The following is a 9,832-nucleotide window of genomic DNA, read 5'->3' on the forward strand; positions in this document are numbered from 1 at the left end:
ATAAAATAACATTTGTGCACACATCTGGACTACAGTGAGAAATTACAGACGCCACGCGGTATCGAACGAAAGTGGGAGATAAAGGAATATAAATAACTTTAAAATATACATGAAACATTGAAGTCACGACTTCGCTAATTTATCATATCGTTTTTTCGGTATCTTGAGTTTGCTGTAATAATATAAAACAAGTGTGAGAAATAATGAATTGGAAGATAAGCGTTCCGATAAACATATTACTGATATTTACATTTACTTACATATTCTTAAAAAATCTATATAGTTATATTACCAGATTCGTTCAACATATTCTGCCTGGTAAAGTAGTCAGGTTCAGAGAGTAAAATATTGGTCTGGGACTGACAAAAAAATTAGTTTACCACCGAAACTGTTGATAAATGATAAAAGGTAATCTATTAAGTACAAAGTCATAAACCACATACATACATCACATATGTACATGCATGTATGTGTGTATGTATGTGTGTGTATGTGTTTATAAGTGAAATGTGTGTAATCAACTGTGTGGGATAGCGAGATCCTACACAGGGCTTTCGGCAAATGTCTGAATACACTCCTTATACAAATCTCTGCTTTGCTCATTGAGGCATGGGGTGCAGTTTACCTCTCTCTCTTACACACACACACACACACACACACACACACACACACACACACACACACACACATATATATATATATATTATATATAGCCTCAGTGGTTGTTTATCTCTGCAGCCTTCTAACCAAGACTGGAAGCTGTTATACCATGTTGGGGTCAGGGTAGATGTTGGATACCTCAGCTTCCACATCTGATGCAAAGCTTTCCCTTTTAGCCTTGCGAATGACATGATCACAGGTTTGATGTCGATTACAAGTTGGCTTGAGCTTCGGATATTTTTTTTTTTTTTTTTTTTTTGACGAGGTATAATCTAGATCGAGGTTGAAACCCCTTCTCCAGCGTGCACTCTGAAACGATGCATATCCTTTGGGAATTTATAAGCTCACTCGTTTCCAGTTCATTGCCCCATTGCTTCACGCTCTGTAGTTTGTGGTTATAACCCTTGACGGTGTTGTGGCCATTAACGATAGGAGTTGTTTTTTTGAATGTGATCATAAAACGATCACATTTGAAAGGGGTATATAAATATATATATTTTTATTGGTGTTATGTGTACCCTCTTATCATCTTGCGTTATTATGATATTGTAAACAATTTTTTTATGTTCGTCAAATTAAATGTTTAAGTCCAACAAAATACAATAGGAAATAAAAAGCATGTGTGTGGTATTATGTGCATCACTCTGGCACACCTGGTACCTACCAAAAGAAAACTAAAAATAGAAAATGAAAAAGAAAAAAAAAAGAAAAGAACAGAAGGAAAAGAAAAGATAAGAAAAGAGAGATTATTATTTGATAATTTTATTACGCCCACAGGCGACAAGCCCAGCAACAACTACAGCAATATTAACTACTTAGCATTCGTGTCTTGCAGGGCACGCTATGGGCTCATAAACAAAATATGACAAAAATATAGTCATACAACTAACATCCACCAATGTATGATTAGCGACTGAGAATCTAATGTGTCATCCTGAAGCAAATAGGTAGAGACTTGGATCAGATCCTGACACCTTGGAAGCAAGTTTAACACTGTGGGGCACTGAAGGCAATAATGGTCAAATGTTGGCATTAGGAATGTTACATAGTTGGGCGACCTGCCACACTGGTCGGTAGCCCAACCGTGCGTAGCCTATCACTCACAACAATCTGTCTACGCACCATGAATCCACGACATTTGTAACGACAATGGAGAAAGCGGTCATGGTGTATGGAAACACTACTAGCCTTCTCTGCATCCCTACGAAGCACTGTCACACTATGAGCGGCAGAGTATGCGATTTTCTTATAGCACTGGAGGGAGGGTGCAGCATTCGCGTCGTCCAAGTCCAGTGCGCAGGCAGCCTTGGCGAGGCGTCAACAGCGTCATTACCAGAAAGACCGATAATAGACAGTGTCCCTACCAAAGATGCAATGAGGGAGCTATGACAGGCGATGGTGGGTTGATATTTTATTTCCTGAACAAGGCCGCAAGCAGGTCTTGGAAAGGAGAGCGCAAGAAGTGCTGATTTGGAACCGCAGATTATCACACCATTCACTTCTCTTTAAACAATAAGTTACTGCGTCTAGGAGGCCGTTAAGTTCACAAAAGGTGGAGCTTAAAGCATCAGGTATCCTGCGGCTAAGCCATTCATTACCCAAAGGTAGCTGCAAGATGGGGGAGAATATTGCTCAAGCTGCTCTCCCATCTGCCAGCAGTGAGCCGTCAACATGTGCAGCGGGGACTAACGTGGTCTCCAAGGCCAATTGTTTTAGTAGAAGAGGGTCGCTTTTGGAGGTCGATGTGTATGTGACAGCTGGATGGGGAACTTGCCATGGAGGTAATTCAGGGACAACTGCAGGGGCTCGGGCATTTAGGTCTTGAAGTTTGTCACACACCATTTTCATAAGGTTGTGTAGCTCCATTAGGCTGTAATATGTACTTTGTTGTGGAAGAAAACCATACACTCATGGAGAGAGTGTATCCTGAAGGCGATGCATAAGCCGGACAAGAATGATGCGTTCAAGCACTTTGCTAAAGCAGGAAGTGAGAGATAGACCTGAATTTGTCAGTACCAGGCTTTAGGATTGGTACAATTGTGCTACAGGACCAGGCAGGAGGCACATGTCCGTGGGGTAAACAAAGATTGTAGAGTTGTAGCAGACGATTCCCGAGAACATTATGGAAAAGGTGAAGCACTTGATATGTAAGCCCATCATCCCCAGGGGCAGTCAACTTTATTCCAGCAAGGGCTTGTCGCAGTTCATCCTGTTACTGGCAAGCCTTCTTGGTCATTCTTCTTCAATAATGCATTCATCAGATAGAGATTACAAGCATTACGTTTGGAGGAGAGCACCTTTTGAATGTGAATGGGAAGAGCATGTGTGGCTCCTCCAGTATTCCACCCTGTTTCGTTTGGGAGTAGGAGAAACGTCACCAAGAGCAGGGTGTCAAGCAGTAAAATCACCCATGTAGACTATGCCACAATCTGTAGGTGTTGGAAGGACTGGGAGGTTAATCACGCCAGGGGCAGAGTACACATTGCACAATTGGAGTTTACCATCTCCCACTGGGACTTCAAAAAGCTGAAAAAGTCAAGTCAACACCTATAGAGCATCGAAGAAGTTGATGAGGCATGGATGAATGAATGTAGATAATGAGGCCATTCCTGGCATGGTGTACATACGAGACATAGCCAGTAAGTGAGTGTGCCTAGTCCCCTGCATAAGCACCACTAGCAAATTCTTCTTGAATGAATATAACCTGTGAGTGATGGCAGTAAGTGTAGGTTCTGAGTGCAGTGAGTTCGGAGTGGTGTCGGATTCCGAAACCATTCCATGAAATTATATGAAGCATTTTGTTTTCCGTGGGGCAGAGGAGGATGAGGTATAACTGCGTGCATTGCCAGGCAGCGTGCGGGTTCCTGGCACACGATAAGAAGAATCCAAGGATGGCATTAGATCTCCCAGCCTCTCAAGGCGAGAGGCGACAACATCGAGCTGCTCAGTGAGTGCTGTGACAGAGGTGATAACTTGCTGGCGAGAGTACTAGAGAATGATGCCTAACATACGCCAGTCATCAACAGCAAAGTAGGAGACATTATAGTCTCAGCAGGAGTAACAGCATATTTGCGAGGTATGTTCATATAGGTGCAAATTGCCTGTACCTCTTCAAAATCTCGTATACCTGACCGTTCCTAATCATCCATACAGCCTGTTCAGGTAAACCTGTTATCTCTGCATTTCTATGTGTCTGAAGCATAGGACACTAATATATAATGCATCAGTGTATGTGATCTAGGTAAACTACACACCCTGCATTCTTGCTGGAACGTCTAACTCCCAATAGTATTTATATCCAAGCCTGATTCTCATGTACACACTGTCTTTCCATTTGCTCTTGCCCTTCCCATTAGCAAAGTCTGTATTCGCCGCTAGATGCAGTGTCTGAGAGTATCGCGCTTCGCCCTTCTTGGCCTTGTCATAGTCTAACTGTATCCTCTTGATATTGCTCTTTGCCTGTATAAGAGTCTGCATGCACTGAATGTCTACCTCATACTTCCTGGTCGCCCCCTTGGCAATATCATCAACAGCTTCATTGAAGGTGGCACCTACATGCGAAGGGATCCACACAGATGTAATCACACGCCCCTGACCTCGCAACCTATGAGCTATCAAACGACACTCGCCAACTATGTGGCCAAACACAGGGTTCTTGTTGTTACGTGAGTCCAGTGCTCCCCTGCTGTCCACAAAGAAGTAAGAATCCTTATTAATAATTTCAATGTTTGAGCGCCGTTAGTATTGCCCATAGTTCAGCTTGTATTGAAGATATGTGATTACTCAGTCTCATCCCAGTGCTTGTAGTGATCACTCCCAGTGAACTGTCTGATGATGACTCCGCACCCAGCTGTGTCATCTTCCAGGACTGACCCATCACAGTAAACATGAGCAATGTCAAGTCGTGTTAAACTATTTATTTTGTGGCTGTACGTTGCTTTAAGTTGACCTGGTTCATATATAGATTTATTCATCGAGAGGGTCTACATTTATGTTAATATCCTGATCCTCCCATGGCGGCACCTTAGGAGGTGTCTGATGAAAATGACAATAATCCTTCAATTCATAATACTGAATGTTGTTTCTCATTTCCTTCATATATCTTCGCTTGCCTTGCCTATAAAATGATCTCTTGTTAAAGCCACTGGCCATCTCTCTCACTAATTTCTTTCCACTGGCCCCTCTCATTAACCTGATGGCCGCTATTGCATTGATCCCTCTCTCTCTCTCTCTGTACAATGTTTTGCAATCCTGTCTCTGCTCTCATTATGTCAATCCTGGTATTCTTTTGACACCCGAGGATTATTCTCATAGCTTCATTCTGTATGGTTTCAAGTTTCCAGAGTCTCCCTTGACAGGCTATGGAAAGTGCTGGTGCTGCATAACCCACCAAGGCTCTTATCGTACTAATGTAGATTAGCCTCAGTAAGGGTACCCCAGCTCCTACTCCACGACTAGTGCTCTGATTCACCTCAGCATCTTTACGAGGCAGTAAAGCCAATATATACTCCCAGATATTTATGTCAATACTTTCTCCACCTGTTTGTCATTTAACTCGAGTCTCACGTTGCCCCTTTGTTTGCTCTGAAACTGTCTTTTCTTCATTAATAACCAGCCCTAATGTTTGAACAAGTTTACTTAACTTGTTCAGCGCCGTCTGTAAACGGCGCTGTGTAGTCTCTTGTATCAATATATCATCTGCGTATATAATTGGCTGGATGCCCTGAGGATATCTCTGAGGCTATTCTGCTCATCAATACATTAAAGAGTGTTGGGCTTAAAACGTCTCCTTGTGGTGTTCCCAGCTCATGATTTCTTTACTCTGACAAACAGCCTTGAAACCATACAGAAGCTCTTCTCTCAGACAAATAGTCACCAATCCACTTAAGCAACGTTCCCGTGACCCCTAACATTGCCAACTCATACATAATCACTTCTCCGTTGGCTTTACCAAAGGCTCCCTGTAAATCAACAAATACTCTACACTTTTCTGAATCGTTGGATAGACACTGAATTAGGCAGTCAGATGTTCCCTTCCCTTTCATAAACCCGTACAGATTACAAAAAAAATTATCTCCAATCACATACATTAGTCTGTTTAATAATATTCGTTCCATCATCTTGCATAAGCAGGATGTCAGAGATACAGGCCTGTATCCACCTGACGATTTAGGAATAGGTATTATAAAGGCTTTTTTCCAGGCCTTCGGCAATCTACCTTCCAAATAGCTCATGTTAAAAAGATCTAATAAAGGGCTGTTCTCCATGCTTACTAATGCATTTAGAATGTCATATGTCTCGCCATCTTCTCCTGGCGATGTGCTTTTGTCCTTTTTGATTGCATTTAAGAGTTCATGTGTACTTTACCCCTGACAGGATACTGCAGTAATATTTAAGGATGACTGTATTTTTTTTTTCTTCATTTCCCATGCGTCTAAAGCACCCCGAGTGTTTGTGGAAAATGAGACCAGGAGGATGCCTTCGCCCATTTCTGAATTGTTTGCCTCCTCCTCTGGGTGTGGGTGACCGTTGAGGTTATTTTTTTCCCCTCACCTTATTGACGTGATGCCATTTCCTTAAAAGGGTTTTTGCATTCCTCGATGTTTTGGCAAATTCTTTCCATTTTTTTCCCCCCTTTTTTCCCTTTTTTTTCCCCCACACTCTTGTATATCAAGGAGTATATTTTGTCCTTTCCTTTTTTTCTTTTTGTCCCACTCCCTTGTCCAAAACCTTAGCATGCATGCCCATTCCTTAAGTTTTATACTGCGTACCTTTTTTCCTTCCCCCATGCCTTTTCCTTCTGTGTCTTGGGTTTGGGGTAAACATTTCTATCCCTCCCAAATCCCGTTGAACCTATTTAAAGGTATGGGTGTATAGTGTTTATCCCAATTCTCCAGTTGTAAACAAACTTGTCTCTGTCGTTTAATTAAGTGAAAGCAGTTTTCTCTGAAATTTAACTTTTTTTTTCCCACAGCTAAATAACATACAACGCGAAATGATCACTGAGTAGTTCACTTCCCCTTTACATTCCCCCTTAATCGCCTGTCTGCCAAAGGGGTAATCAAGCCGTCCCCCTTGATGTGTGTTGCCTCTTTGGCCCCAGCAAGCATGCATCGGGCCTATCCTTTAAAAATCTTACCGTTATCATTGATATTGCCCCTCTCCTCTAATTGGGGGTTTTCTAGCATTCAAGTCACCCACTATCAGAGCAAGTCAGAGTAATGCAATCTGGTAAATATCCGAGGTCAAAGGATCCCCCCGAAATGTATAATTGACAATTACTTTCCCCCCTTTTGCAAATGAAGCTTCAACACTTTCTACCGTTAGTTCTGCACGGCGTCTCTGTTAGTCAGAGGGTATTGAATTTTTTTACATAAGTTGATACTCCCCGTGTTCGGTAACCGGATGAAGGTGGTCGCCTATAACCATTAAGTTTGGGGTATCACCTTTCGTGTCCCGGGGTTTTGGAACAAATTTCAATATTTTTTTTTAGTCCCCAAAAGTGAACGCTGTAACTCTGGAAACCCCAAATACTTAATTCCACATAATATTCTAATACTACTTCCTCAAATTTTAATTTGTCCTTATGTTTTTCTACTTTTGGAATTCCCCTACCCTTGCATTGTTTCCCATTTTTTTTAAGGGGGGTTTTTCCCTTTTCCCGGATCCCCGGTGTTCCTTCCCCCATGCCTATTTTATTGTTCTTTCCCCCAATGGTAATCTTTTTTTTTTTTCCCCTTCAAGCCCTAAATTTTCCTATTCATTTTTTTTCGTCTCCTCTTCCTTTTTTTTCCCTTTTGCAAGCTGTTTTTTAATGCCCATCCTCTTCATCATGGGTTTCCCCCATCTAAGTGCGGATATTGCCTCCCCATCATTACTGCGAAACTTCCCCCTTACCTGTTGTTCTCCTCCGTTCGCTTGTTTTTTCCCTTGGACCCGGCCGGGGGGCCCGCAGGCGGCGTTCAGGACAGGGGGTGCTGTCCCCTCGGCACCCTGCCTGCGTGGTGACCGGCCGCCTCCCCCCGGGGCCCTTCTGCGACTCCTTGGTGGGGAAAGGCCGAAGTTACTTTCCACTGAGGCCCCGTTGTGCCAGAGATCCGGCATTGTGCTGGCCCCCAATTGAGCAGCAAAAGGTTAACCTGCCCCTTTTTTTATTTTTGTCGAAATCCGTCGTGTTTTTGCCCCCGAACTTCGGGGTCCTGTTTGGGGTTTCCACGGTTTTTGGCCCCATCTGCAACCTTAGGCCATGACTGGCGGCTCCACATACGGTGCCACCCTCCGTACCCCGCTCCAGAGAAAGAAGACCCTCTTGGCCCTCCCCTTTACGAGGGCTAGAGCTGATCCCCCCCCCCCTACCCTTCCTCTTCACCCACACGAACCTTTGTCGTCCCCGGGGATATAGGGTCCAGTACAATAGGGTATTGGAAAATTTCACTTTCGTGAGTTTTTTTCCCCCCCCCTTTTGGGGCAGCCTCACCGTCCCCCCCTTTACCCCTTTTGTCGTCAGGGTTTTTTTTGCCTGACCTGGCGTACCGTGAGGTACGGCCTTCCCTGCCTTCCTTTAGCAGCGGCTCCCCACGGGGGGCCCGGGCCCCAAAACTGTGGCCCACTTAATTTTTCCATGAAGCTCTTTGGACAGTTTGGGGGGAAACAGCCCTTCTTCCTTTTACTCTTAATTTAAAATTCCTTCCCTTTTTCATATTTTTTTTCCCTTTTCTTCCCCCCCCAAACCCTTCTCAATATCCCATCCCCTTTCCTTTCGTCGTTCCTTTCCCCTTAGGGAACCCTTTTCTGGCCCCTTCCCGCGTGCACACTCACTTTCATTTCCATGTCATAATTAATGGATCCCGATATGGAAACCCAAAACCTGCGACACCTGAGGGGGTGACCTGAGCCCCGCCCCCGAGCGGAGGTCAGTGCAGGGAGCGGTTCCAAAATTCTTTTTTTCAAATGACCTAATTACCCCAATTTCCTTTTTTTTTGGTCACGACTGTTATAGACATTTTTTGGGATTTTCGGAACACTGGGGGCCTGGGGGCACCACCCGCTCCCTGCCCCGGGGGCTAGGTGGGGGGGGGGGGGGCACAGGATTGGGGGAAACTCTCACGGCTGGGGACAGCCAAACACGCCCCCAATTCTACAGAGGTGCACCACGACTGGCAAAAAAAGAGCAAAAGGCAAGAGAAGAGCAAGGAGAGAGCAAGAGAAAGGAAGAGAAGAGCAAAGAAAAGGGAAGAGAAGGAGAGAAGAGAGAGAAAGAGAAAGAAAGAAAGAGAAAAGAGAAGAGAAGAGAAAGAAAGAAAGAAAGAAAGAGGAAAGAAGAGGAAAAGAGAGAGAGAGAGAGAGAGAGAGAGAGAAAAAAGGGGGGGAATTTTCTTTTGTCAATTGTGATCCTTTTTTTTTTTTTTTAAACCCAAAAATATTATATCATGTAGGATTACCCCCAAAATTTTCCCCGTCTATAGTTTGCTTTTCGTGCATAAAGTGCACAGAAACTTTTTGGTGCAATTATTTATAATTATATACATGTTTTTTTTTTTTTTCATATAAATTTTATTATATTACAATCTAATTATTTTTTCCAATAAACATTACATAACGATGATTGTCTATATCGACTAGATAGCCATGTGTTTCGAGTAATAAGTAAAATTTTCCTTGACGAACCTACACAAAAGAAAAAAAAAAAGAAAAAAAAAAGAAAATCACAACTGACAACAACTATTTTTACCTTATTTTTTTTTTTCTTATCTTTTTTTTTCTTTTTTTTTTTATTTATTTTCCCTTTTTTACTATTGACAGGTACCAAAAGGGTACCAATTTTTGCGCGTTTTTTTTGTCATTTTTTATTTATTTTGGATATCACAAAATGATGAACGCAGGGCAAGTTGTATATTTGACTCAATTGACATAAAACAAATATGCAGAACATATGATAATGTGAGAGGTCAAAAAGGGGATACATAACCCAAGGGAAAAAAAAAAAAATGTTATTTGATCGCCCATGTTTACATTTAGAAAACAGCGCACAACGGTCATAGCCCGTCCGTAAGGGGGTTCAGCTGCAAAATACTGACGGAGCAGCAGTGGGGGAAGAAACGCAGTGGAGAAACAGTGGGGCATTGAACCACAATTGAGAATGGGACAATAAACAGTAAAAAAGCAGTGGGGG

General features: G+C 42.9%; 1 protein-coding gene across 1 annotated transcript in view; it reads right to left on the reverse strand.

Annotated features, from left to right (window-relative positions):
* Positions 1-9,832, reverse strand: part of LOC113818267 (uncharacterized) — a 54,130-nt gene that overhangs the window by 5,253 nt on the left and 39,045 nt on the right. The window lies entirely within an intron of this gene.

This window comes from Penaeus vannamei, chromosome 33 (genome assembly GCF_042767895.1).
Source record: "Penaeus vannamei isolate JL-2024 chromosome 33, ASM4276789v1, whole genome shotgun sequence".
NCBI classification, from domain to species: domain Eukaryota; kingdom Metazoa; phylum Arthropoda; class Malacostraca; order Decapoda; family Penaeidae; genus Penaeus; species Penaeus vannamei.